This window comes from Eschrichtius robustus, chromosome 1 (assembly GCF_028021215.1).
Source record: "Eschrichtius robustus isolate mEscRob2 chromosome 1, mEscRob2.pri, whole genome shotgun sequence".
Classification (NCBI taxonomy): domain Eukaryota; kingdom Metazoa; phylum Chordata; class Mammalia; order Artiodactyla; family Eschrichtiidae; genus Eschrichtius; species Eschrichtius robustus.
In genome coordinates this window covers 153,139,021-153,165,744 of record NC_090824.1, presented here as the reverse complement: position 1 = coordinate 153,165,744, position 26,724 = coordinate 153,139,021, and positions in this window count along the sequence as shown.

Below are 26,724 nucleotides of genomic sequence, written 5' to 3'. Positions count from 1 at the left end.
ATTAAAATTAAATCACTTATGTAATTAGCATGGGTTTCATCCTTGCAGGCCTTCTCAGCAGACAGGCCAAAGACCTGAATGAACAGAGAAAGGGATTTCCCCTTTTGCGTCACGAGGACAGTACCGGAGGCACAGCTGTGTTGCAGCGAGTGAGGCCAAATTGCCTCTGCCGCGAAGGGGTGACAGGGTCACGAATTCTCCTAAAAATGGTGGTGATGTAACTCAGAAACAGAGACTGTGAAATGATACTCTTTTAGCATAACAGAGAAGATTTTTGGTTTGTGACAAACTGTAATATGTAGGTAGCGCAATGGTGAATAGCCCAGACATGAGTGAATAATACAAATCCCATTTGAATCTGGCCTGCAGTGGTTAGTCACTTGGGTAGTTAGCAAGAGTATAGTTTTTTGAGATTTTTCATTAGTTGGGCCAAAGATCTGAATGAAGCATTCCTTTCCTCAGGAAAGAAAAGAAAGGAAAGGAGGAAGGAAGGAAAGAAGGAAGGAAGGAAGGAAGGAAAGAAAGAAAAACACATCTGAAGACAAAATTAAAGTCAAGCATTTACTCACCGAAATCTACCAGAGAGAATAACTGAAAGACAAATAGTGGTTTTGATCTACTTTTTTTCAAAAGACCAATTTTCTTTCAAGTAAACATCACCAGGTCCATGTACAATACCTAGTGAGATGGAGTGGAGATGGAGCTAATTACAGGGAGTCGGGATATCCCATAGCATTGTCATGTTAGCCTCTGCATCATAATCTGAAATTCAAATGCCTTCATGACAGGCATGTTACAAAAGAATATGGAGCTTCTAGCTGGGCCCAGAAACTAGAGAATTCATGTCTTACCTAAAGTATAACTGTATTATTTTAATTTGTTTTTCTAGTCAAATAAAATAAAGCCACTGCTCAGTTGGGCCAGAGGGCAGCAGTTGTAGGCAGAGAGGACACCTAAAATGCCTAGTATTGAGGTTTTCATGTATAAAGCAGTCTTCAACACACACACTTAACATAGTGACATAACAACATTCTCCCACTGAAATGTAGCACTTATTTTCTTTAATTTAGCATAAAATGTATCATATTAAAAAGACAGTGGTGGAGTGAGCTACAATTTATTGTAGACAAACTGCATAAAATAATCCTCATATTTTCTTTTTGCTAATTTAGTCCAAGCCCAGCAGCCATCCTGTTGGACTGGTGGTCAGGCAATCTCAGCCATTATGGGTTTTTTCACCACCTTCCCCATTCCAGGGTTGCCCGAGGTCTGGGTTGTGACAGCCAGGCATTGGGAATGCCCTTTCAGCCACCTGTCACTGGTCATCGGGTCACACTTGAATGCTGACATACCCACTGGCCTCCTCATGGTCACTTCAGTCTGATGGCTCTGTGGCTTTTCTATCAGGTTTGGGACATGGGTGAATCATGGGTGAGGCAGGAGGCCCTTGGTCAGGTCCCCTCTGAGCTCCTGCTGCCATCAGGCCAGGCACAGTCTCCCCCATCAGACACAGTGCCCCCAACATTTGGTCTTTTTCAGCCTCAGGAAAATCTCTTCCTCATCTTTCCCTTCAAGCCCACTCCCTTCTTCCTGTTCTCTCCAAGGATACACAGGATGATGTTTTCATGAGCTTCCAAGGATGCGACTCAAATTCCTTCAGGAGCAAGCAGGTAAGAATAAGTAAGAGAAATGAGTTAGTGTGAAACAAAGGAGGGATGGGGATTTTAGTGAATTAGAGAGTAGTTGAATGTCTAAAGCCTCTCAAATTCAATTTAAAACACACACACACCCGTGTGAGAATCTCAATTTGAAATCCTTTGTTTAATCTTTTACAAAATATACTATGAGCTCTTGAACATCTACTTTCAATTCTGCAAAACTCCTTGAGGCAGAGAAATGCACGAATAACTGAAGGGTGGGGATACCTACTCTGCCTGAGGTCACAGTGTTGGAAAAATTCAAGGGGAAATGCACAAAATATTATTTCAATAAATTATTAGGCAACAAAAACAGTAATGGCTACTTTTTGGTGTTATTTTTTTCTTACCAACTATGGTGTGTTAACATAATTAGAAATTTTATTCAATACACCTTTGGGTGCCTACTATTTACCTTGGTCTGGTGAGCAGTGAGGACTATACAAGTATATATGATTCCCAGGGAACCCTTATTATGTACTGGGAACAGTCACGGCTAATAAGAAGTCTTTGCAAAACAAGTAATTTGCATGCAACACTTAATCCTCAAAACAACCGAGGAAGGCATGATTATCATGCCCATTTTATAGATGAGAAAACTGGGGCACAAATAAGCTTAGTAAGTAATTTGCTCAAGGTCACAGAGCTGGCGAGGGGCGGAGATGGGAGTAGATTGTTGGTTGGTCTGACCTCATTTCCTGGGAATCTTCACTATCACTCTGACTCTAATATAATTATCTAGATCAAAATATTTTTACAGGGCTAAATTCTGTTTTTCAAAAATCAGAGTGATACTAGCATCAGAGTCTGGAAAAGAGTTACTTGCTCAAAACTATGCTGGTGTGAAGGCGGGAATCCATCTGCCCGGACTCTGAGATGGCCTCAATCCGGAACCTTAGGTGGCTGCCAAGTCGGCCCCCCAAAGATGCTCCCCGGAGCGCTCTCAGTTCCCCCAGCCACTCCCCCTTTCTGATTGCAACACACCAGTTCCATTCACAGGTAGATCGACCAGCAAAGGCTCATTTAAACCCTCTCAACCACTTTCTCCCACCTTCTAAACTCGAAAGGGGGCAGAAAGGGACTCACAAAAGCCTCTTCTTCCCAAAGCCCTTGTAATAGGCTCATTAAGCACCCGCCTGGGCTTGTTATAAAATACTTTGGAAGCAGCCCATAAGTAGCTGACTGTTTGTAACAGATAATATCAAATTGGAGAAACATGTAAAAGCACATACAAAAACAGTAAAATGAGATGTACTCTAATGATACCAGCCAAACAAGCAGGGAAGTAATTAGTCACTCCATGTACATAATTTGGGATGTGTAGCAGACCTAATTTTATGTAAGGCCATGTCAGCCTCTAACTTTGGTGTTTTGTGTATGGGGTAAATAAAAGATGTTTTATGGAGAATTCTGTAGCATAGGAAACTAAACAATGCTGCTATCTCATTATGGTAGTCACACGTAGTATTTATTAAACATTGTTCTTAAGCCTCCCTTAAGGGATGCTGTAGAGTGTTTTGGTTATTTATGTTTTTCCTTTCATCAGATATGAATTTATGTCATGTAAACTGGTCTAGTTCTTAATAAAAATTATTTATTTATAATACATAGAGTGATACTATTTCTATTTTGTGACAATGTTAAAAATAGTTTTTTGATTTAGAATTAATACTCAAAGTATGTTAGCTTTTATGGAGGACATTGAGATGAGTGATATACAAACAATTGATGACTGTTGATTACCTTGTGGAAGACTACATTCTGAAGGGAGTTATATTTTGAGGAAGAATTTTTAAATTTGGGGAGATAATTTGGTTTTTGATTGTTATCCGTAAAATAATCCTCAGCTTATTTTAAAGTGTTACTATATTCATTTCAATGACTTTTGCTAAGAAAAAAAAAACCTTTATTCTTCAGAAAACTACAGGTATAACCTCTGTGGAAATGAAACATTTTCTATCTCTAAAAATACAAAAGAGACAAAAAAGTTTTTTTATTTATCTCATCAGAGAAGAGAAGAACCATTAGTGTTGATATTATTGATATAACTTTTGATATCTTAAGAGCTTGTTGTTAAGCATAATTTATATAGGATCTTATTTATTTCATCAATTTGTCAGATAAATACAAAAACTGCACTTTCCCATTTTGCTACCCCTCCCCCCCATTACAAGCTGTTTAAAATTACTCTTATACGAGTTTAAACTTTGCTCCTTGGCCTCTGATTTGGGCCTCAGGGGGTTCCAAGGTTGGGGAGGAGGCAGTCTCATCCTGACCCTGAATGAGGACCCTGGATAAGAGACACCTGACCCTGAATGAGGACCCTAGATAATTCTAGGCCTTCCTTTGCTACGTATATCCATGGACATATCACCGTGCATCCTTTGCATCCTTGTAGGTCAAATGAGAGGGTTGGAAAAATAATTCCTATGTTAACTTTCAGCCCCCTAATTCTATTTTTTTTTTTTAATTTATTTATTATTTATTTTTGGCTGTGTTGGGTCTTCGTTTCTGTGTGAGGGCTTTCTCTAGTTTCGGCAAGCTGGGGCCACTCTTCATCGCGATGCGCGGGCCTCTCACTATCGCAGCCTCTCTTGTTGTGGAGCACAGGCTCCAGACGCGCAGGCTCAGTAGTTGTGGCTCACGGGCCCAGTTGCTCCGCGGCATGTGGGATCTTCCCAGACCAGGGCTCGAACCTGTGTCCCCTGCATTGGCAGGCAGACTCTCAACCACTGCGCCACCAGGGAAGCCCCCTAATTCTATTTTTATATGTGATGGGGGCAAAGTGTACACACACATGACCTATCATAGTTATCCAGGCTGAGCAAATGTATTTAATTAATTAGTTCTATAACTTTGGAGGAGAGAGTGACTCAGTAAAAATAATTGTGAACAATTAAAAAATTATAGGACATTTTGCATCAGGTGATGCTGGGTGGTGAACAGATTCCTCCCTTTGAAAATGGTGATATAACAGCATCCCTTTTGTATGTAATATACTTTTTACTGGTCAAGGTACATTCACATCTGAAGATCTTCTTTCAGACAATTGGACAAAGAATGGACATATCCTTTGACCCAATAAACCCACTTGTAGTCATTTTTCCTACAGATATAAACATACATTTGTGCAAAGATGTCTAAGTGTAGACATTGAACCATTGTTTGTGACAGCAAAAGATTGGAAACAATCCTATATGAAATAGATAAACAACAAGTACCTACTATATAGCACAGGGAACTATATTCAATATCTTGTAATAACCTATAATGGAAAAGAATATGAAAAAGAATGTATATATTTATATAAAATATATATAATTGAATCACTTTGCTGTACACCTGAAACTAACACAACACTGTAAATCAACTATATTTCAATTAAAAAAATGATTGGAAACAATCCACATGTGCACCAATAGAGATCTGCTTAAGAAATCATGATACTTGAATTTAATGAAATATCTTGTATTGATACTGAAATAAGCAGGGCATCTCTATAAAGACAGATAAGGAACTATCTTCAGGATGGATTATTAGGTGAAAAAGGCAAAATGCAAAAAATGGTATGCAGAATACACTACCATTAATTTTTTAAAAAGTATAGACACACACATATCACATATGTTACATGTTTATAATGTCTCTAAGAGGTTACCTAAAAATATGGTAACCGTGGTTGCCTTGGGAAGAGAACTGGGGGTCCAGAGATAGTGACAGAGGCCAACTTAGTTCTTACTGTGTGCTGATTTATACCTTTTAAAATCTGTACCATGTGCATCCAATATTTATATTTTAAAAGCAATAATAAAATCAAATATTAAGTGTTTAGTATGTACCAGGTATTGTTCTAATGCTTACATGTATTAATTCAGTGAATCTTTACAATAAAGATTCTTATGAGATCTTATGAGAACTGTTACTATGATCCCATTTAGCAGATAAGAAAACTGAGACAGGAGCAAGGTTATCCAAGCTCACACAGAAAATGAGTGGTTTATAAGCCACTGGGCCCCCTTCCTAAAGCTCTCTCTCTAAAGTTTTAGAAGCACCTCCACAAATGCTCTCTCTCTCTATATATCTATATCTATATATATATCTATATATCTTCAACAAGCCTGTATCTTATATATACAGGCTTATTGAAGTCTCCTGACTTTGATTGGACCATCCTTTCCCACCATAAATGTTGCCCAGTCAAATAAAATTATATGTGGTTTTGCCCAACATCAAGAATTAGTGGTGGTCCTTTGGCCCATCCAAGAATAACCGAATCCTCATGGAGATGCCTCTGTCCCTGGTCCAATTCTTTTGTGCTTTGATTCTCAGTGTCCCCTCAATTACTCAAAAGTTCAACTTTTACTGCCTGTTCATTAGTATAATGCACATGGTTTTTTCAAATGCTGCAAGTTCCTGCCTCACAAATTTGCACATCTTTTTAAAAAGTTGTACACATCTTTTTCTAAAATATTATCCCAAATGTATGTTAGTCTGAGCACCCAGGTAATTCTGTACACTACCTGCTTTCTCAGAAACAAATACACTTTTAATTTGGTCATAAATACAATTATAATTAAAAGCCAACCCCCTCCGACCCGTAAATCAGTGACCATCATTAAAGAGAACATCTCGTTATTTACAGATACACTACTCACAGCCTTAATAGAAATTAAAAAAAAAAATCAATTCTGTTAATTGATGGATACAGAACTCTGTGCATTTAACAGTGATGAGCAAACTAGTCAGAGTGGAGGAAGGAACAGATAAATTGTTTAACAATTAGGAAAGTCTATTTATCTTTTGTCCTTCACAATCTCTTATTTAGGAACTGACTTAACAATGTGAGACGGCTTCTATGTTATTTAATTACTCGCCAGCCATTGCTTCAGCTTTGAGTTTTCTCTGCCGGTCAGCTTCTAAGTTCAGAGATTTACTTCATGCTGCTTCCCTCCTCAACATGCAAGAACACTTTCACTCTTAGATTTCTCACCTTTGGTGACCTGTAGCTCAGTTTGTCATTAAGAACAAAACCAAATAATACAACAAAACAGTCCAGAAAGTCAACATCCTTCAGGTATGAGTTTGGGACCTCTCAGGGGGTGGCAATGAGAGTACAGCTGTGTCTTGAGGCTGAGAGAATGAAAAGGAGAAAGTTCACAGTCCTGAAGTTTGCCTCTCTTTCCAGAACTTAACTTTAAGTCTTTTGACACATCACATTCAGTTATTGGAACAAATCTGTCTGAGAATGTTTTGGAGGGTAGACCAGAAGTTTATTTGTTTTAATAAGTCTTAATATATTTTTTTGGGGAGAAACCTGGAAACTTCAGTTTCTTTCTGTTGCCTCAGCTCCATTTAAAGTATTTCTTGAAATGTAGAGCTCTTGAAGGGATTTATTCTTTTACCAGGCTTGGTGTTTGGAAGTTCCTGCTATGAGCAGTGAGGTTTTGAATCTCATATCAAAGGGTTTAAAGTTAATGATTTTAAGTATGGTTGGATTTTATTGCTCCTCTGGTGGGCTAAAAACTTCAGCCACGCTTTGACCCCTGATCAGTCAATTCAATTCCATCTAATGCTCTGTGACTAATATGGTGGATATTTAATCTACTTTGCTGCTGAAATTACTTTTAGAGTCACTTTTTTTTTTCCCCTTGGAAAACTTCCTCCTGAGAGAAATGCTTATCATAAGCTCTAAATATGTTGCATATTACAGAATACATTTTTAAAAGCTTTTCTTCCAGAGACAATTAAACCTTATCACTTATTTTGCTATCACATTACAAATGAGACAGGAAAAGTGATATTATTCTAGAAATAAAAGTAGAATCAAAAGGAAGAATGACCTGAAACTGCCCTGATCCTGGTATTAATATAGCTATCATAAGCAGTCATGTCTTAGCCAAATATTTCCTGCAATGTAATTAAATTGGAAGAGAAAAATTGATGAATCACAGGGTTATGCATCCAAGTGGGTTCCTTTTGTATATTTCCTTGTTCGAAACACGTGTGGTTGCTTTTCAAGGCTCATTTGGAGGTGAATGTGGCCTATGTGTTCAACAGGCAAGACGGTGACTGCCTCAGGCACTTGGGAAGTTGTGGTTCAAATAAGGGCTGAATGGATAGAGACCTGATATTGCCCCCAGGGTGCAAAAAACTCTGTCTAATCTTTCCCTGGTCCCTAATTACTGGTGTGACCCCCTGGGCCAGCCTTTTAAACCTCTGTCCCTCTAGAGGGTCTACAAGGTCTTCTAGGGCTACCCATCTACAGTCAACTTAGACCAATTCTGTGGTCATGTCTGTATCTGAGCTCTGATGAAGGCTCTTGGGTAGTCATTCAGGGGAACCAGGTTTGGCGTGAAGTAGGCAGAGCCCTTTCTTTCCTGTGGCCAATTTTCATTCCTCATGCACTTAAAATTCTTACCACCATCAATCATATTAAGAATAAAAGTCTCTTCCCAGGAAAATTTACATTTAAACAGGGATCAAACTAAACTAACGAGTAGTGCCAAAGGTGGAAAAGACCCTGGGGCTCCAGAAATAAATTTCCAGTCCCAGTTTCACCGTTCACTCACTTGATACCATCTCTCCTCTGAGCTTCCGTTTCTTACTGAATGAGGAGAGGGAGCTGTAATGATCTTCCTTCTAACTCTACAAATGTAGCCATTTAGAAATAAAGGCCTTCCTCATGTATCAGAAGTCAAGGCAAGTTGTTTCCTCAAGGCCAGTCCTAGCCTTAAGCTTCCTCCCCAGTTATATAAGCTATAAATGGCCAAGCATCATCCAGTAGTTGGGGGGGCAGGGTGTGGTGAGAAGAGATTCAGGGAAGCCACAGGCAAATCTTCCTGCCTCAGTTTCTTGAAATATAAACTGAGGATAATAGCACATATCTCATTAAGGAGATATGATGACACAGTGAATATGGGCAGTATTTGGCATAGAAGACACTTAATCAATGTTAATTTCCCTCTGACCATCACTCAGAGGATAGTGGTATCCTCCACCACTGTGTTATTACTTCTACTATCCTCTTCCCAAAGTCAGATGAGTAGCTATAGAAAATTGAATTCCTGGCCCCTAATTTTACATCTTCCCATTCATATTCCACTCACTAAAGCCATGTAACTTTTTAGTTTCTCCAACAAAAAGCAGAGTGCACTTTTGCCAAACAGGCTAAATGCTGTAACAAGCAACCCCAAAGTCTCAGTGTCTTAAAACAAAATAAAGTTACTTCTTGCTCATCTTACAATCTGATGCAGTTAGCAGGGCAGCTCTATTCTGTTCAGTCAGTCCCAGTCTTTTTTTGTCTTGAGCTTTCTCCCCACTCTGCATACTTGGGGTCTTTCACATCCAGCCAGTGAGTAACAGAGAGCATGGATGATTCTACAGGAGGTTCTTCTGGGTCAAGCCTACTCGGAGTGAACATCACTCCTGTCCTCAGTCTATTGTCCACAATTTAGTCACGTGTCACTCCCTCCAAAACTGCAAAGGGACCTGGGAATATGTAGCTTAGTTTTGTGTCCAGGAAGGAAAGGAAAATGGTTTAATGAACACATAGGAGCATCTGCCATGGCAAGTATAGACTGGGGTCACCAGCATGCATATCTCTGTGAGAGATGCAGGTCAGGGAAATGCAAAAGGGAGTAACGATGACTGGGAGAACCAGAGTGGGTACACTCATTCTACAAGGGCATTCCCATGTGGACTGGTTTACCAGATCTTTCCAGTTTCTATAAGCAAATGGGAATCTGGATTTTTATGTGGGAACCGCAAATTTTAGGATGTGAAGTTCCTTCTTTAAAAAAAGTGTGCCAGCCAAAAGCATATACCCGTAGGTCCTGTTTGGTGTGGAGAAGCCAACTAGTGTTCTTTGGTCTGGATACATTGAAGGAATGAGTATCCGAGAGGTAGAGGCGTGGATGCTTGGTCCTTTCAGAGGTAAGTGGTGGGCAGGGAGTAGTCTATGATGGTATTTGGGTTCCCGAAAGACTAAGAGAAAATTTGTGGGTTCTGAGAGCAGTGGAGACTGTAGTACTCAGAGGTGGAAGGACATTTAATAGGCATGGAACTTGATGTAGAGCTAGGTATTAAATACCTGCCTTGGTCTGAAGCTGACTCCTTTCCTACTCAGCCACAGCAGTGGACAGATGGTGGCTGGCCAGGACCAGGTCATCATATTTCCCATTCATTTCAGCCTCTGTTACAGTGTCTGACACATTGGTTAAGTACTTGACAAGTGTATTTTTGAAATAATGAATGATTGACTTGAACTAAGTGAATAAATGAATGCAGCCCCCAATGCAACAAGGGGTGTCAAAGCAGTGACACACAAACATATGTGTGTTCATTTGGGACTTTACATAACCTCCCTAGGACACCTGTAAGATCCCAGAAGAAGAAAGGTAGGACTTCTTGTTAATATTGGATGTGGGGGTATGAACTATATTGTACTTGATTTAAAGAATAAAGAAATGCAGACTTTTTTTCCTTCTGAGCTTTAGAATACAATTCAGAGCTGTTTGTTATTAACATAGGCTTTTTGGATATGGCAGAATATCCCACACATTTAAAAAATTTGTGTTTCAGAAGACACCATCAAGAAAGTAGAAAGATAAGCCACAGAGCAGGAGAAAATATTTGCAAATCATATATCTGACAAGAGTCTGGTATCCATAACATATAGAGAACTCGAAACAATGAAAACAGTAAAAAGACAACTCAATAATAAGAAGACAATAAAAAAGACAACAACTCAGTTAAAAATGGGTAAAGTGTTTGAATAAGCATTCCTCCAGAGAAGATATACAAATGCCCAATAAGCACATGAAAATATGCTCAATACCATTAATCATTAGGGAAATGTAAACCAAAACCTCAACAGAATACTATACTTTCACTCACTAAGATGACTATAATAATAATAAACAGTGCTGGTGGGAATGTAAAATGGTGCACTTTGGAAAAGAGACCAACTGTCCCTCAAAACTGTCACTAAGGAGAATTGAAAACTTATGTCACACAAAACTTGTACATGAATGGTCATAGCAGCATTATTCACAACAGCCAAAAAGTGGAACCAATCCAGACATCCATGAACTGATGAATGGATAAACAAAAGGTGATATATCCATGCAACGGAATATTATTCACCCGTAAAAAGGAATAAAGAACTGAAATTTGCTCCAACATGGATAAATCTTGAAAACATTATACTATGTGAAAGATGCCCAACACAAAGTGTCATATGTTGTATGATTCCATTTATATGAAATATCTAGAATAGGTAAACCCTTAGATATAGAAAGTAGATTAATGGTTGCCAGGGCCCGGAAGAGGGGGAAATAGGGACTGACTGCTAGTGAGTATGGGGACTGTTTTGGGGCTGCTGAAAATATTGTGGAATTAGATAGCTGTTATGATTGTACAACTTTGTGAATATACTAAAACTATTAAATGTCATACTTTAAAAGAGTGAGTGTATGGTATATAAATTATATCTCATTTTTTAAAAGTTAGTGGTTACCATTGTAATTGGTGGTTTGAAAGTGCAGCTTTGAAGCAGGGAAGAATATAAGGAGACTGTCAGAGGTTCAGGGACGGTGAATGAACAAAATGATGAGTTAAATATTTGTTTCCTGCCCCACCTAAGTCCCCCTATAAAGTTTGTAAATCTTATTAAGATACTTCAAATGGCTGGGAAACAAATAAAGCTTGACGTCTGGTTTTCGGGTGACTGTGTTGTTTCAAAAGGCCAGAAGACAATCAGATTTTGCCTCCAGAAATGCTATTTCATGTTTCAGTCATGAAAGTACAATTATTTCATCAATCAAAGATGTCTATTGATGTCCTGTCCAGACAAGGGTCATATAATGGGGAGCACATGAGTTCTGGAGTGGGAAGATCTGAATTCAAGTTCTGCTTTTATTATTTGTGTAATATTGGTAGAAAAATTTGTCTAAGCCTCAGTTTCCTCTTTTAAAAATAATATATGGATTATTTCCTCCTACTGTCCAATGAGACAGTGTAGTAGTCTGGACTCTTGATTGCAAGTGATAGAAATCCTGATCAAACTGGATTGAGTACAAAAGGGAATTTCTTGCCTGACCTAAAAATTCCAGGGATAGGTAGGTAGGCTATTGGTATGACTGGGTGAGGGAGTTTAATGATATCACCTTGGCTCATAACTGCTTTGCCCATCCCTCCTGGTACTTTGCATTGGCCCCATCCACAGACAGGTTCTTCTTGGTGGTGTGATGGTGCCAACAGCCACCACTGTTTCACCATTCTAACCTCTCAGCAGCCCCTGGGAAGGGGGAGGGTATGAGCAGGAAGAGACTTCATTTTCCTTGTCTCACAACTTTGTGGAAAGAAGAGCATCACTTTCCCTAGCAAAGCCTGAGTTGATTGGAAATTACTGAGTCTCTTCCTTCTTGAACCAATTCTGTGGCTAAAAGGATGTAACATGCTACTTGGCCAGGTCTAAGCAGGGGTCCAACTCTCTCTATGAAGTGTGAAGGAGGGAGGATGGTTCCCATTGAAAATTAGGGTGATGTTAACTGAAAATATATGATACATAACAAGTAGGGGAAAATAGTAGATGTTCTCTATAGCACTGTTTTTTAGACTTTTTGATTATCACCTAAATGAAAAATCACATTTTACAAGAAGACCTGGTATACACATACATATTTATATATATAAATGAAACAATAATTTCACAATGGAAAACCAACCTCCCTACATACAATGGACTCAGATGTTTTCTAGTCCATTCCATTCTAATCTGTTTTGTTCAATCTTCTCCTGTTTCATTAAAAATACAGTTTACTCCAGTAATTTGGTTTTATAACTCACAAATAAATTTTAACTCCAGAATAAAAATGCTTTTTTATAGGAACACATATAGAAATGAACCATAAATTATAAGCACTATTCAAATGTTAACATAATACCATATATCGGTATTAATATAGGGTCAATGCCACCTTTTTTTTTTAACATATTTATTGGCGTATAATTGCTTTACAATGTTGTGTTAGTTTCTGCTGTATAACAAAGTGAATCAGCTATACATATACATATATCCCCATATCCCCTCCCTTTTGCGCCTCCCTCCCACCCTCTCTATCCCATCCCTCTAGGTGGTCACAAAGCACCGAGCTGATCTCCCTGTGCTATGCAGCTGCTTCCCACTAGCTATCTATTTCACATTTGGTAGTGTATATATGTCAATGCTTCTCTCTTACTTCGTCCCAACTTACCCTTCCCCCTCCCTGTGTCCTCACGTCCATTCTCTATGTCTGTGTCTTTATTTCTGTCCTACCCCTAGGTTCATCAGAACGATTTTTTTTTTTTTTTTTTTAGATTCCACGTATATGTGTTAGCACACAGTATTTGTTTTTCTCTTTCTGACTTACTTCACCCTGTATGATGACAGACTCTAGGTCCATCCGCCTCACTACAAAGAACTCAATTTTGGTTTTTTTTATGGCTGAGTAATATTCCATTTTATATATGTGCCACATCTTATTTATCCATTCATCTGTCGATGGACACTTAGGCTGCTTCCATGCCCTGAATGCCACCTTAATTTTGTAAACAGACTATAAGGAGAAGCAAGTGCTACTGAATTGAAACTGAAAATTGTTGTTGCATCAGTGAGTGTCCAAGGGCAGGCTCTGTAGATTGACCAAAGTACTGTTGGCATACTGAGTGAGGGGCAGTTCAACCACAAGCAAGAGCTAATTGGACTAGCTATGGACCTTCCCAGATAGTCAGACAACTGCTATGATTTTGGAAAATCCAGACCAAGTAGTTAAGTGGCTTATTGCAATGACTTGCAACATAAAAACAAAAGTGAGTGGTTTAGAAAACCCAGGCTCAAGCAAAGACCAATGACGACAGTACAGTCTTACTTGGTATGTCTAGCACTTTGACAATGGCTCTAACTCTTAGGCTTAAGTTTCACCAGTAAGTAAAATAAGTTCAAAATAACAATGGCTTAAATAAAACAGAAGTTAATTTTTTCTCCCTCACATAAATGTATGGAGGCAAGCAGTCCAAAGCTAGTATGCGGTTCTTCCCCATGAAGTCTACAGGGACCTTGGTTTCTTCGCATTTATGATGCTACATGCCCTGTTCTTGTGGTCCAGGATGATGGCTAGAGCTTCAGTCATCACAGCTGCAGTTCAGGTGGCAGATAAAGGAGGTGAGGGAGGAGAGAAGATAAAGCAGATGGTCATACAAACCGACTTTTAAGAAAATGTTCCAGAACCTGCCATGCTTCTTTATATTTCCTTGGCCAGAATGTGATCAGAAGGCCATATCTAGCTGCAAGGGAGTCTGATAAAAGTGTCTAGCTAAAAACAAGAGTAACTAATACTCTGTGCATTAGTTAGCGTTTACTGCCTAACAAATCATCCCCAAACTTTCCAGCCTAAATAACAACCATTTTATTTAGCACACAATTATCTGGGTCAGCTGAGCTGTTCTTTTGTTCTGGCCCAGTGTGAATGACTTCAGTTTGCAGGACAATGTCATACACGTATGTGGTGGTTGGCAGGGTATGGGCTTTGATCACCTTCACATGGGTTCTTGACCTCCAGAAGGCTACCTAGGACTAATCACATGGTGGTATCAGGGTTGCACATACAGCAAAAGGGAGCAAAACCTAATGCAAGCCTTTTCAAACCCCTGCTTGAGTCATAGTTACTAATGCTCCATCGTCCAAAGTGGCTAAGCCTGATTCAGAGGATGGAGAAATACACTCTACCTCTTGATGAGAAGAGAAGAATTTGTGGCTATATATTGTGATCTACTGCACAATAGAATAGGAGGAGAATGGATAACGTGGGACATTTTACCATCAAAAATACTATACTATCCCCACCAATGTCTATTGTTGCAGGCTGATTATCACTAACTTCCTGCATTCCATCTTCACCTGGGTGTGTCCTGAGACGTCTAAAATGTACAACATTCAAAACATAACTTACAATCTATCTCCCACATGTAACGAAACTAAACAAAGCTTGTCCTCCTACATCATATGACACAATAACCCTTCTAGTTAGTTACTCAATCTAAATAGCTAGAAGTCATCCTTGACAACTCTTTCTCTCTCACTTTCTCATATTCAAACTATAACCAAGTTTTGTTGATTTCATCTCTTATATATCTCTGGAATCCACCCACATGTCTTCATCTCCATTGCCACTGCCTTAGTCCAAGAGACCAGGCATTCTTGCCTCATCCAGTCTAATTTTCATATGACAGCTAAAGTGATGAACAAGTAAATTTCATCATGTCACTCTCTGGTTTAAAAGCTTTCACTGGTGTCCTCTTACTCTTGGTATGGAGATAAGCACTTGACATATGGCCTGCAAGGTTCTGGATGATCTGGTCCCTACTTCTCTCTCTTTCTCTCTCTCTCTCTCCTCACTGCAACACATGGCTTCAGAGTAAGGCACAAAAATGTAGTTTTAAAACAATAATTTCAGTAATTCATGACCCAAGACTTGACCACCTGCCCCTTAGGCCACCAACACCATCACTCTCAAAGGTTTCGGTCCATGTGCTACAAGCTCACCGTAGGCCCTCTCTTATGGGCAACTGGAATGATGTTTCTTAGTCTTTTAGATGTTCTTCGTCCTCTGGGCAGGGAAGTAAGGGAGACTTCCTTCGGGGGGTTATGGTAATGTTAGAAGGTACTTCCAGGGTCCCTATGTGTGATTGTAAGTAATAGCTAATAAAAAGGCTGATATTTATTGAACATATATTTTATATTCACAGTTTGATTGAAGCCACAGAACAATGCCATGAGGTTGGAATCTCACCATTCCCATTTTACATATAACAAATTGAGAGGTAGAGATATTAGTAATCTGTCCAAGGACACAGGTAGCTATTATCAGATTCAGATTTCAAATCGGAGAGATTTCATATGAGAGTCTAACTCCAAGCCAGAATTTTTAACAGCACGCTCTACTGCCTCCCTTGACTTTTATTATAGTGCCAGGGAACTGGTTCAGTGTAAAGGGGGCCAGCTACATGGGTCTGAGCTTAAATGGAGGCACTGAAAGGTAGAGGGCGTTCTACCTGGGAGGTTCAGCATGGGATCACCTAGGCAGGCTCGTCTGAGCTGAAGCTGAAGTGAGGGAAACCACAATTTGTCCCGAAGATAAGGCAGGGATGGAAGATAAGGGAAAGAACCAAAGCTGGGCCAAAACAGAGGAGAATGGGGAGGATCCAGGTGGGTAACTTGGTGAAAGGACAGATTGTTTAGCTAGTAAGGGACTTTTCTTGTGCTACCAGACTACTTTGGGGGTTTCCTTCCTTGATGGCTTGGTTGTTGGATATTTTGGAAACTAATATTAAATGAGGTCAGGTATCTTTTCCCAGTTCTCGTCTACTCCACCTTGCCTGGGACAGCCTATAAGGCCTAACAGTGGGTCTAACCTGCAACTTATTTCCTCAGGTATTAGCTGGCACATCCACCACAGGCATGTCCCTTACTTGCTCTAAGGGGGAGCAGCACTCCTGACCTTCTCTCTGCAGTGACTCCCTTATTTGAGCAGGATGCCAGGGCAACGGGATGGATTCGTAAATGAAAGTACTACTGTTCTAATGCTTCTCTACCCAAAGGTGCTAGAACATGAACAAGAGACCCCATCCCATTTAATAACAAATCTGACAATAACTTGGATGAAATTAGTGGAAAATCATAAAACTACAGTAACAGTAGATGGTAAAATAAGGAGGAACTAAAGGCAGCTGAGTTTGTACCAAGGACTGAAATTCTGAGGCTGAAATTTGGCAAGGATGGTACCTTGCTGAAATCAAATACACAGGAACACAGGACTTCCCTGGTGGCACAGTGGTTAAGAATCCGCCTGCCAATGCGGGGGACATGGGTTTGATCCCTGGTCTGGGAAGATCCCACATGCCACGGAGCAACTAAGCCCGTGTGCCACAACTACTGAGCCTGCGCTCTAGAGCCCGCAAGCACAACTACTGAGCCTTTGTGCCACAACTACTGAAGCCCACGTGCCTAGAGCCCGTGCTCTGCAACAGGAGAAGCCACCACAATGAGAAGCACGCACACTGCCATGAAGAGTAGACCCCGCTCACCACAACTAGAGAAAGCCCATGTGCAGCAATGAAGACCTAATGCAGCCAAAAATAAATAAATAAAATAAATAAATTTATTAAAAACAAAAGTGTGAGCTGTGCAGCCTCTCATTTTACAGAAATCTCACCATCGGACAGCATCGTAATGCTCTCACCAAAAGAGCAGGGTATGTTACCAGGCATGCATCCTCCAAACTGAGGAACATGGGACGCTTTTTCCATCTTAAAGGAGTCTGAAAATGGAAAACCTGTGGGCTTTATTTTTTTAAGGAGATTGATCTAGCGTTCCTGATTGCAGGGGAAGGGAGGAGATAAAATTATGTTGTTAATCATATGTCTACTTTGAGGAGCAAAGGGGCTCTGCAAGTAGGACAATTAAAACTATATGATTCACCAAAGGGGGGAGGGAGGGGAGGAGGCAAAAATTAGGAGTATTGGTTTAACAAAGTACTGTACCTAAAATAGGTAAGCAACAAGGACTCACTGTGTAGCACAGGGGGCTATACTCAATATCTACAATGGAATATAATCTGAAAAAAAGAGAATCACTTTGCTGTACACCTGAAATTAGCACAATATTGCAAACCAACTATACTTCAATTAAAAGAAAACCTATATGATTCAAGGGATCTAGGCCTATCCTTTGTGTGCCATTTTCCTTTACCCACTGGACTTGTGAAGGGCAAAAGACCACTGTTTTCTTCAGTTCCCAACTTGTGAATTTTTACCTCCTTTTCTGTGGAGTCCCTGTCCTGTCAGTGATTTTCACAGGACATTTGACCATGTCATGCCTGCACTATTGTTCTGTTACCGTTACTCTCCCTGTAACTTTGCTCCCTTTTCTCATAAGCCCGCAGCAGAGTAATGGCCAGACAAAGCAAGAGCTCAGACAACAAATGATGCATCACGTGGAGCCCTAGGTTGCAAAGGAAATAAACCACCTCTGAGTAACTTCAGCAGGAAGGGAATGCATTGGATGGTGTCAGGCAGTTCACAAACTAATGTGAAGCGTGGAGAGCTAGGCCTGGGAGACTGAGGCAGGAGCAATGTGCTCTTTGTCCCTCCTGCCTGGACCCTTGACACTGACAGCACTGAGGGTCAACTCCAACTACATTCCTGCTGTTCCTGTGTGAATACAGCCCCCTAAGCTTCTGAATCCCAGGTAAGAGCATCAGCTTGGTCAAGTCTTGTTGGGTTCTTACTCTCCAGTTGCCAGCAGATAGGGAGAGGGTATATCGGTCCTGTTTGCCTTTAGAGAGGTTGGCTGAATATGCTTCCTGCCAACCAGACATACACAGTGGGGACTGATTCTGAATAGGGAGGGAGCACCGGCTTCTGACAGACAGATCTGCCTTTTCTTTGCATTGATTTTGTTTCTTTGTGTCTCACCTCAGGTCTTGTTGACAATTGGGATTTGTTTTTAGATGGCTTAGGAATCAAAGTTACCCCAGAGTCTGAGATAGGACTAGACTATAGGTAACTGTTAAGTGGGTCTAACTACAAAGGATAGTAGGATTCTAGGGTATATCACTCCAGGCCCTTCTGAGAAAATTGTTTTACTTTGTCCAACAAAATCTCTTTGTATTCCTTTGCCATTCTCTATTACTGGGGCTACAAAAATTGGACTTCAGCTCACTTTCTCTCTTACTGGTGGGATGGAGTGCTGGAAACCCATAATGTCATGCTCCCCCAAAGTCTAGATACCATAAACTGTATTTGTAAGTCATCTGATAGTTAAGGTCTCATTGACAGTTGTATATCTTTTGACAGTCGAAGCTTTCTCTGGATTTATTATTGTTGCTATCATGCCTAATTTATTATATATACTTATTGTAGACTACCTCAATCCTCTGTAAAAATGTGTAATGATAAACAAATGAGTATAGTAACAACCAACTAGTGGCTTATTAGCAGTCTAGCTTGCCAAGTAATCATATAAATAAGTGAATGAAAAGACCTAAATATATCTAAAAATGTAAGTTCCAGCTTATCACAAAGCAAGTCTGACCATATCCAGCTAAGACCTTGTCCTTTTTCTAACAATAATTGGCCAGTTGTAAATGACCAGTCATTCTTGCCTCCTCTTTCTCTGAGATTCAGGTAGATGGTCTGACTGCCATCACCCTGTCCCAACCTCAAGTCTTGCCATGACTAGGTGTGACTTCCCAGTTTAGAGGAAAACAGTGTTCTATTATCTATACAGCCAGGCTCTGTGGTAGGCAGAATGCCCCCCCCCCCCCACCAAGATTCCATGGTTTAGTCCCTGGAGCCTATGAATATGTTCTACTACATGGCAAACGATACTTTGCAGATGTAATTAAGGTTACAGACTTTATTATTTTATTTATTTATTTTTTATTGAAGTATAGTTGACTTACAATATTGTATTAGCTTCAGGTGTACAACATAGTTACTCAATACTTTTTATAGATTATACTCTACTTAAAGTTATTATAAAATAATGACTATATTTTCCTGTGCTTTTACAGACTTCAAAGTAGGGAGACTACCCTGGATTATCTGGATGGGCCCAATCTCTTCACATGAGCCCTTAAAAGCAGAGAACTTTCTCCAATGGCAGACAGAGAGATGTTGTGGAATGAAAAGTCAGAAAGAGTCCAAGTGTGAGGTCATTGCTGACTCTGAGAAAGAGGGGCTGAGGGGCATGGACTAGATGGAGAGCTCAGCCCCCAGCTGACAGCCAGCAAGGAAATGGAGACCTCAGTCCTACAACTGTAGGGAGCTGGGTTCTTCCAACAACTTGAATGAGCTTAGAAGCCGATTTTCAGAGCCTCCTGATAAGAGCTCAGCCAGTGACACCTTGATTTTGGCCTGTGAAACCCAGAGCAAGAAACCAGCCAAATTCATGTAGACTATGAGATAATAAATTTGCATTCTTTTAAGTCTCTGAATTTGTGGTAATTTGTTATGGCACCAATAAAAAACGAATACAGACCCTTTCTTTGGACCCTCTTTTCGACACGGTTCAGAAAACCCACCAGGCCTTCGGGGATAGAAGTTTCTAAGCACGCCCTTCCCTGCTAAAACCAAGTTGAAATGACTTCTCAGAGTCTCCTTGGGTAGAGTCTGTCAGGAAGCAGACAAAGGGAGTCTGAGGTGACCCTAAGCCAGATGGAACATCCTCATTTTATTTGTCACCATCAGCTGGACCGTGTCAAGCTTTCAGTAGTTCACCAGGAGGATAGTAGATATATGTTAGCTGTTGGACAATGTGCAAAGGTGTCGCCCAGGTAGGGAGTAAATGCCAGTCCTTGGAAAAGAGTGGAAGGAAATCTTCTTCATGAATAAAAATCTGTGTAGACAGCATTCCCAAGGTAATGAAGGGTTTTCTCCACAATTCAGAGAGACAAGTTTAAAGGTGGGACACATTATAAAAAGATAAAAGTGTGAATAGTAATAGTGACCATGCTGGTTGCTAAGAAGGTTAAGACATTTTTTCACCTGAGTCTCAGCAACAGTTACATTACCTGGCATTAAGGCAGCTCCCACATTCAAGTATGAACTTCCTACTTTAAAAGCAGTAACCTAGACTATCACCTTTATGAAGCACCTGGATTAAAATTACTTGGAAGTCGCAAAGTTACTCTTTATAAAGCATCAAATGGATTTCCCTTAATTTTTAATAAGAGTAATCTGTGGACTGCATAGTAGCCATTTCCATTAAATAGCCAGCTTAAGAAAAAAATTAAAAAAGAAAAAAAAGCTTTGAAAACTTTACTTGCAATATCTTTTCATTCTTTCTTTGATGTATTTGGAGTAGGGGAATACATTAGTGCCTTTTAGTTTAGCAGCCAACTCTCTCAAATATAAGTAAATGGAAAAGAACTGACTAGAGTGTTTACTTCATTTTCAGAATTCTAATGTCAAGGATGTTTCCTCAAAAGGCAAAATATTAAAAAATAAAAACGGTGCTGAAACTTCAAACAATGCCTTTACTTCTCATCAATAGTCAACTTCAATTAATTGGATGCTGTCATGCAGGAGATTTGTCTCAGGAAGTTGTCAGTCCTTGGACCATATGACCCATGGACAAGGTGATGGCAGCCCTGGGGAAGATGGGCCTCAGAGAAAAATGACCAAAAAGAGTTAGTTTTAACTCTACAGCAAAGACCACATAGACATTCAGAGCCTGTCCCTCAACCTGGCAGACTAGTATGTACCCACCTCTGTCCCCTCTCCTTTTCCTCACCAGATATAGAGTTTTTGCTGGCACATGACCTCCCACTTGAGCACTTGAGATGGGATCTCTCAGTTTCTCTGAAGGTTGGATGTAGTCAACAGGATGTAAGTAAAGGTCATGTGTGCCACTTCTGGGTCTGGACCTTAAAACATGGAAATGGGTTCCTCCTTTCTCTCTCTCTCCTCTCCCTCAGGGTAAGATACAGACTGTATTCCTAGCACTGACCCAGGTCCTTCCACCCAGAGGAAGGTGACACCTGGGGAGATAGTGGTACAAACAATAGAAGGCACCTGAGGCCAGAAAATGTTTTTGAGTCAGAGGGCTACTCCACCCTGTCAACTTCCAACCTACAGAGTTATGCAATAGGGAAATAAACTTCCATGTTATTTAAGTCACTATGTTTTAGCACCTCTTTGTTTTCACAGCTCAGCTATTACCCAGCCCCCGGCCCCTTCCCTTGTACCCAGAGCCTTTGGTTGCCTCAACGCCCAACCCTGAAGTGCCCTTACCTAGATCTATGTGCTTTTGTGAAGCCATTAATTTAAAAATGATGAAACTTCTGTTACGTACCAGGTACCATATTCTGCTCTGGGAATAGTCATGCCAACCCCTCCTGGATGCTCCTGTGTTCTATGAGTCGTTCTCTTAGGGCCTCCAAGTCAGATCTTCTGATGATCCCCTGCTCATGTGCATCTGCCTCTTGTGGGCAACTGGTGGATCCTAACATTGACCTTCCAGACACCATCTTCACTTTCAATAGCAACTCTTATGGTGGGGGGTTCAGGACAGGTGGAGAAAAGCATGGGTCCCAATGGGCCCTTATGGCATCTCTCAGCATGCTGTGTCCAAAGCTGTTGCTTCCTATACCTCCATGATTGGAATATTACTCTCCCTTCCACTCCCAGTGTTTTTTGAAAAAGACATGTATAGATTTTGAGTAAATCTTAAAATTTTGACAGTCTTCATCTTTATTAATTGTAAGCAAGATTTCACTTTTTATTAAACAACTAAGATTTGACTTCAAAGTAATTTAAAAATTTTTTTTTCACAGATACAGAGAATAGATTTGTGGTTGCCAGAGGCAGGAGGTGAGAGGGTAAAATGGGTGAAGGTCAAAAGGTAGACTCCAGTTATAAACTAAATGTCATAATGTACAGCTTAGTGACTATATTTAATAATACTGTATCGTATATTTGAGAGTTGCCAAGAGAATAAATCTTAAAAGTTCTCATTACAAGGAAAATAATTCTGTAACTATATGTGGTGATGGATGTTAACTAGACTTATTGTGGTGATCATTTCACAATATACACAAATATCAAATCACTATGTTGTACTCCTGAAACTAATAAAACGTATGTCAAGTATACCTTAATATAAAAGTAATTATTAAAGTTAACGAAAATGTGAGTGAATGTTTTCCTCAGTCTCCTCAAGCCCAGCAAAGTTTAGAAATATAATGCAGGATTCAAAATAGATACAAATTCTTAGGTTACATGATGCCTAACTCTCAATAAAGCTGTTTCATGATTTTAAAGTGGTGTTATATGGCAGGATGTATAAATAATGCTAATTTATGATAAAAATAAATGTTTTAAAATCTAGTTATGCAAATGTTTTTTTTTTTTTTTTTTTTTTTTTTTTTTTTTTTTTTTTTTTTTTTTTTTAAATTAATTAATTTATTTATTTTTGGCTGTGTTGGGCCTTCGTTTCTGTGCGAGGGCTTTCTCTAGTTGCGGCAAGCGTGGGCCACTTTTCATCGCGGTGCGCGGGCCTTTCACTATCGTGGCCTTTCTTGTTGCGGAGCACAGGCTCCAGACGCGCAGGTTCAGTAGTTGTAGGCTCACGGGCCTAGGTGCTCCGCGGCATGTGGGATCTTCCCAGACCAGGGCTCGAACCCGTGTCCCCCGCATTAGCGGGCAGATTCTCAACCACTGCGCCACCAGGGAAGCCCTATGCAAATGTTTTAAACCTTTAAGAATTTGTTATATTAAAAAATTCAGTCTTAGAAGCAAAGGTGGCTATTATTAGCATTCCAAAAACAATCAGAATGAGGTTTCTTTTATAGGGAACTTATGTTGTGTTTCAGTATCACTTGCTTTATAAAACTTAACTTATTGACAACTTCTGAGAATAGACACAGAATGTCCCCTAGAATCGAGGGTGAAAAATCTTCCCTCTATAAATAACTGCTTAACACCTTACAGGGACACACACCCACACACAATTTTATAGATATGCAATTTGTTCACACAAAATTCTACAGGGAAATGGAAGCATTTTCTATCAAGCTGGTGTAAACACTGGCAAAACAGGAGGAAAGGTAGACATCGTTACACTGTCTACTTACCTAGTAGAATGAGAATTCATGTACTTATTAGAAGTTCTTGCATATTAATTTAAATTACTTTAAAGATTATATACTTAAAATACATAAACCATTAGTCAATCAATCAACAAATATTTAACTGGGTGCTACTAAATGCTAGGTGCTATTCTAGACAATGGACCTTCAGAAGCAAACCTGACTTACCATGGACCCAAATCCATAGGATTTTATTTTCTTGTAAGTCAGTTGTAGGCCTCAACAAATGCCAACAATAATGAAAAGGAGTTGACCAGTATTGTTTGTGCACAGAAAATATAGTTTCAAGACAGCTGGGTGTGTGTACTTTTCCATTCTAATTACTGACTGTACCCACACCTTCCATCTTTTTTCATCAGCCAATTCCTGTTATTTCTCTTCTGGTTCACCCTTCTTTCCTTTCTCTCTCTCTCTCTCCATTGCAGTAGTAATTCAAAACAGAAGACAAATGTTAGCACCAATAGTTAGATGACCAACTGGGATACTGGATTTCAGTTCTGTGCTCTTCATTTTTAAGAGTCTCCTATTGGTACACGGTGGAACCTATGGATATTCATCTGAGCTTGGAGGATGAGGGAGTCTTACAGAGCGTGAGCTGACTGGGAGGATCACTCTGGCCTGGTAGATGTGTGGCGGTCTTGGGGTCAGTTATGAGGGGCCTGAAAAGCACAAGCGACTCATTTCCTACTCGGGCATCTTTGAGATCAAACCCATTCATCCAGACAATTGAAGAAAAAGAGAGCCTGAAGCCCAGCCATTTCAGAAGACACCCCAGGGAGGCAAAGGTAGCAGAGCAGAATTCTCTTTATGAAGGTCATATATACAGTAGGAGGGAAGGAAGCAACAGACCTCCAAAGTGCGGTGAGTCACCATCCTCTGCTCCCAATTCCAAGCACATAGTCAACCCCATACCTGGTGCTAAAATCTTCTACCTATGTGGATGGGCTTTAACCCAACCTACATTGTGATTTTAAAACAGCCTACTTGTTAGAATATGGATGTTTCTTACGTTGAATCTGTAAAAAGCTGCTAAAAGCAAAACTAATATCAGATGAGCTATTATCTTGGGAATTATAACATGTCGGCAGGTGAGGTTGTATGGATGGGAGTTTCTAGGAAACAGCAGGTAATGTGGAGAAAAAAGAGCTGCTACAGGCACAGTCTGTGATTTATCTTTGCATTGACCAAGAGAGAGGGTGTTTCTAATTCTACACAATTGGTATTTCTTTTGAAGATGGAGACTGAGGGCAAGGTTAGCGCTACACCATGCTAAGGCAAGAAGTCTCTTTCCTTGGCTGGGATGTTAGGAAGCATATGGGATAAGATAGTACCTCTTCTTGTTTCGTTGCTGCTGGTGAAATTGTGGGGTGGTTGTGATTTTGTTTATGCTGCTTATCTCACTAGGTGGAGAGAGAGAAGGGCGAGAGACAGAGAGAGATAGAGAGACAGAGATAGGAAGAGAGGTCCATGACCGCTCTCCGACCATATCTCAGAGGAAGTCCCTGCTCATATTCAAAGTGAGATAAATCTGCTTATAAGGCAGGCTGAAGGCTGGTTGGAGGAATAGAAATGTCTATTGTCCTCCTCTATGGCAGAAACTGGCAGCTTTATTTCCATCCAGCAGCCCATCAGGCTCTGTCACGTCAGACGTGTTTATCACACATATTATGTATCCCGGAACTTGGTGAGCACGAATTCCACTCAATTTAACTGTGTTACTGTGGAACACAGTTTCTCCTGACCTAGAGAGAAAAGTGTATTCATCTGAGAGTGAAGGACCGAAGTATCCACAGATAGCATTTCAGAGGAAGAAAAGAACTTAGAGATCATCTAGTTAAACTTCTTTCTTTTCAGATGAAAGAACTAACTTATTATTAAACACTCTCTTCACTAGACTAAATGTCATTGATCCTGTTTTTATTACAATACTAAGCAACCATTTCGCACTGATTCAGTTGTTTTGACATCAAAGGTATTGAACAGTAAATGATTGTAATGTCCAATCACATAACACATTCACAATCTGATCATTACTCTGGAATTTTGCTAATGATCTAGCATCTAAATTGGAGTTATCACAAATGAAGACTCTGATTCTAGAGGCAAATAATCAGGATAAACTTGATTTCCTGGGAGAACGGAAGGCAGCATATGTTAAAGAGACCTCAACTATATGTAGGAGAGAGAATTCTTCCTGGAAATACCACTTTGCTTAACGGAACAAGAACAAAAATAGTGTATTTTGAAAACCCCCAACAAACTTTAATTGACTTAGAAATTTTGTTTCCATTTACAAGTTGGATGTGAATATAAATGTTGTCTTTAGGTAAGTTGATATTTAAACTACTTATTTAATTTACATTAGCCCATTTCAACCTGTGTTCTGCTCAGTGATCCCCAATAAACTAGATAGTTTACAGAGACAAAGAAAAAAGATATTTATGTTCAACCATAGGCAATTAGTTAAATTAATTATGATGCATCCACAGGATTTACAATTATTATAACAGAAGCTATAAAAGAATATTTTTAAGAGCTTTATTGAAGTGTAATTGATATATAGAAAATTGTGCATCTTTAATGTATACAATTTGATGAATTTTGATATATGCATATACTTGTGAAGCCATTACCACAATCAAGGTAATTAACATCTATAGAAAAATATTTAATATAGAGAGAAATGTTCAGGATAAGTATCAAAGTGAAAAAGAGTGCTAAAGGCAGTATGATGAGGACAAATGCCTAGCATAGTCCAATGTTTTGAAAACCAGTCTTTGCGCATAGCAAAGAATCAAAAAATGTTAATGGATTATTTCTGGTTCCTAGGCCTGAGGTAATTTTTTCCTGTATTTTTCAAATTTTCCACAGTCAACAGATATTATATGTTTGTCAATATAAGAAGGAAATAAAAAATATTTAAAAGTACAGAAGGCTATTTATCTATTATCTATCGATCTATCTATCTATCTATCTATCTTGGTTTCTTGTCTAACTATCTATTTATTTTTCAACCTTTAATTTTTCTCTACAATGTTCCAAAAGGCAGAAGTAGTCATATAAAAAATTTAAGTTCCCAAAGAAATATATAATAAGGCTTGAAAATTCTAGCACCACCACGCATTTCATTAAAATCACCCTGAAGGACAAAAGCTGATGTATCTGAGTCCACTGGCAGCTTTGCCACAATGAGAGTAGGGGCATATGCAGGACACCTAATCCTGACCCTTGCCTGTTGCACTTGAATATCATCATAGCATAATGCCATTTGATCCCAACACATCTTTGATCAATGTTTAATGATCAGAGTTTATGTAGCAATCAAAGACATTATGAAA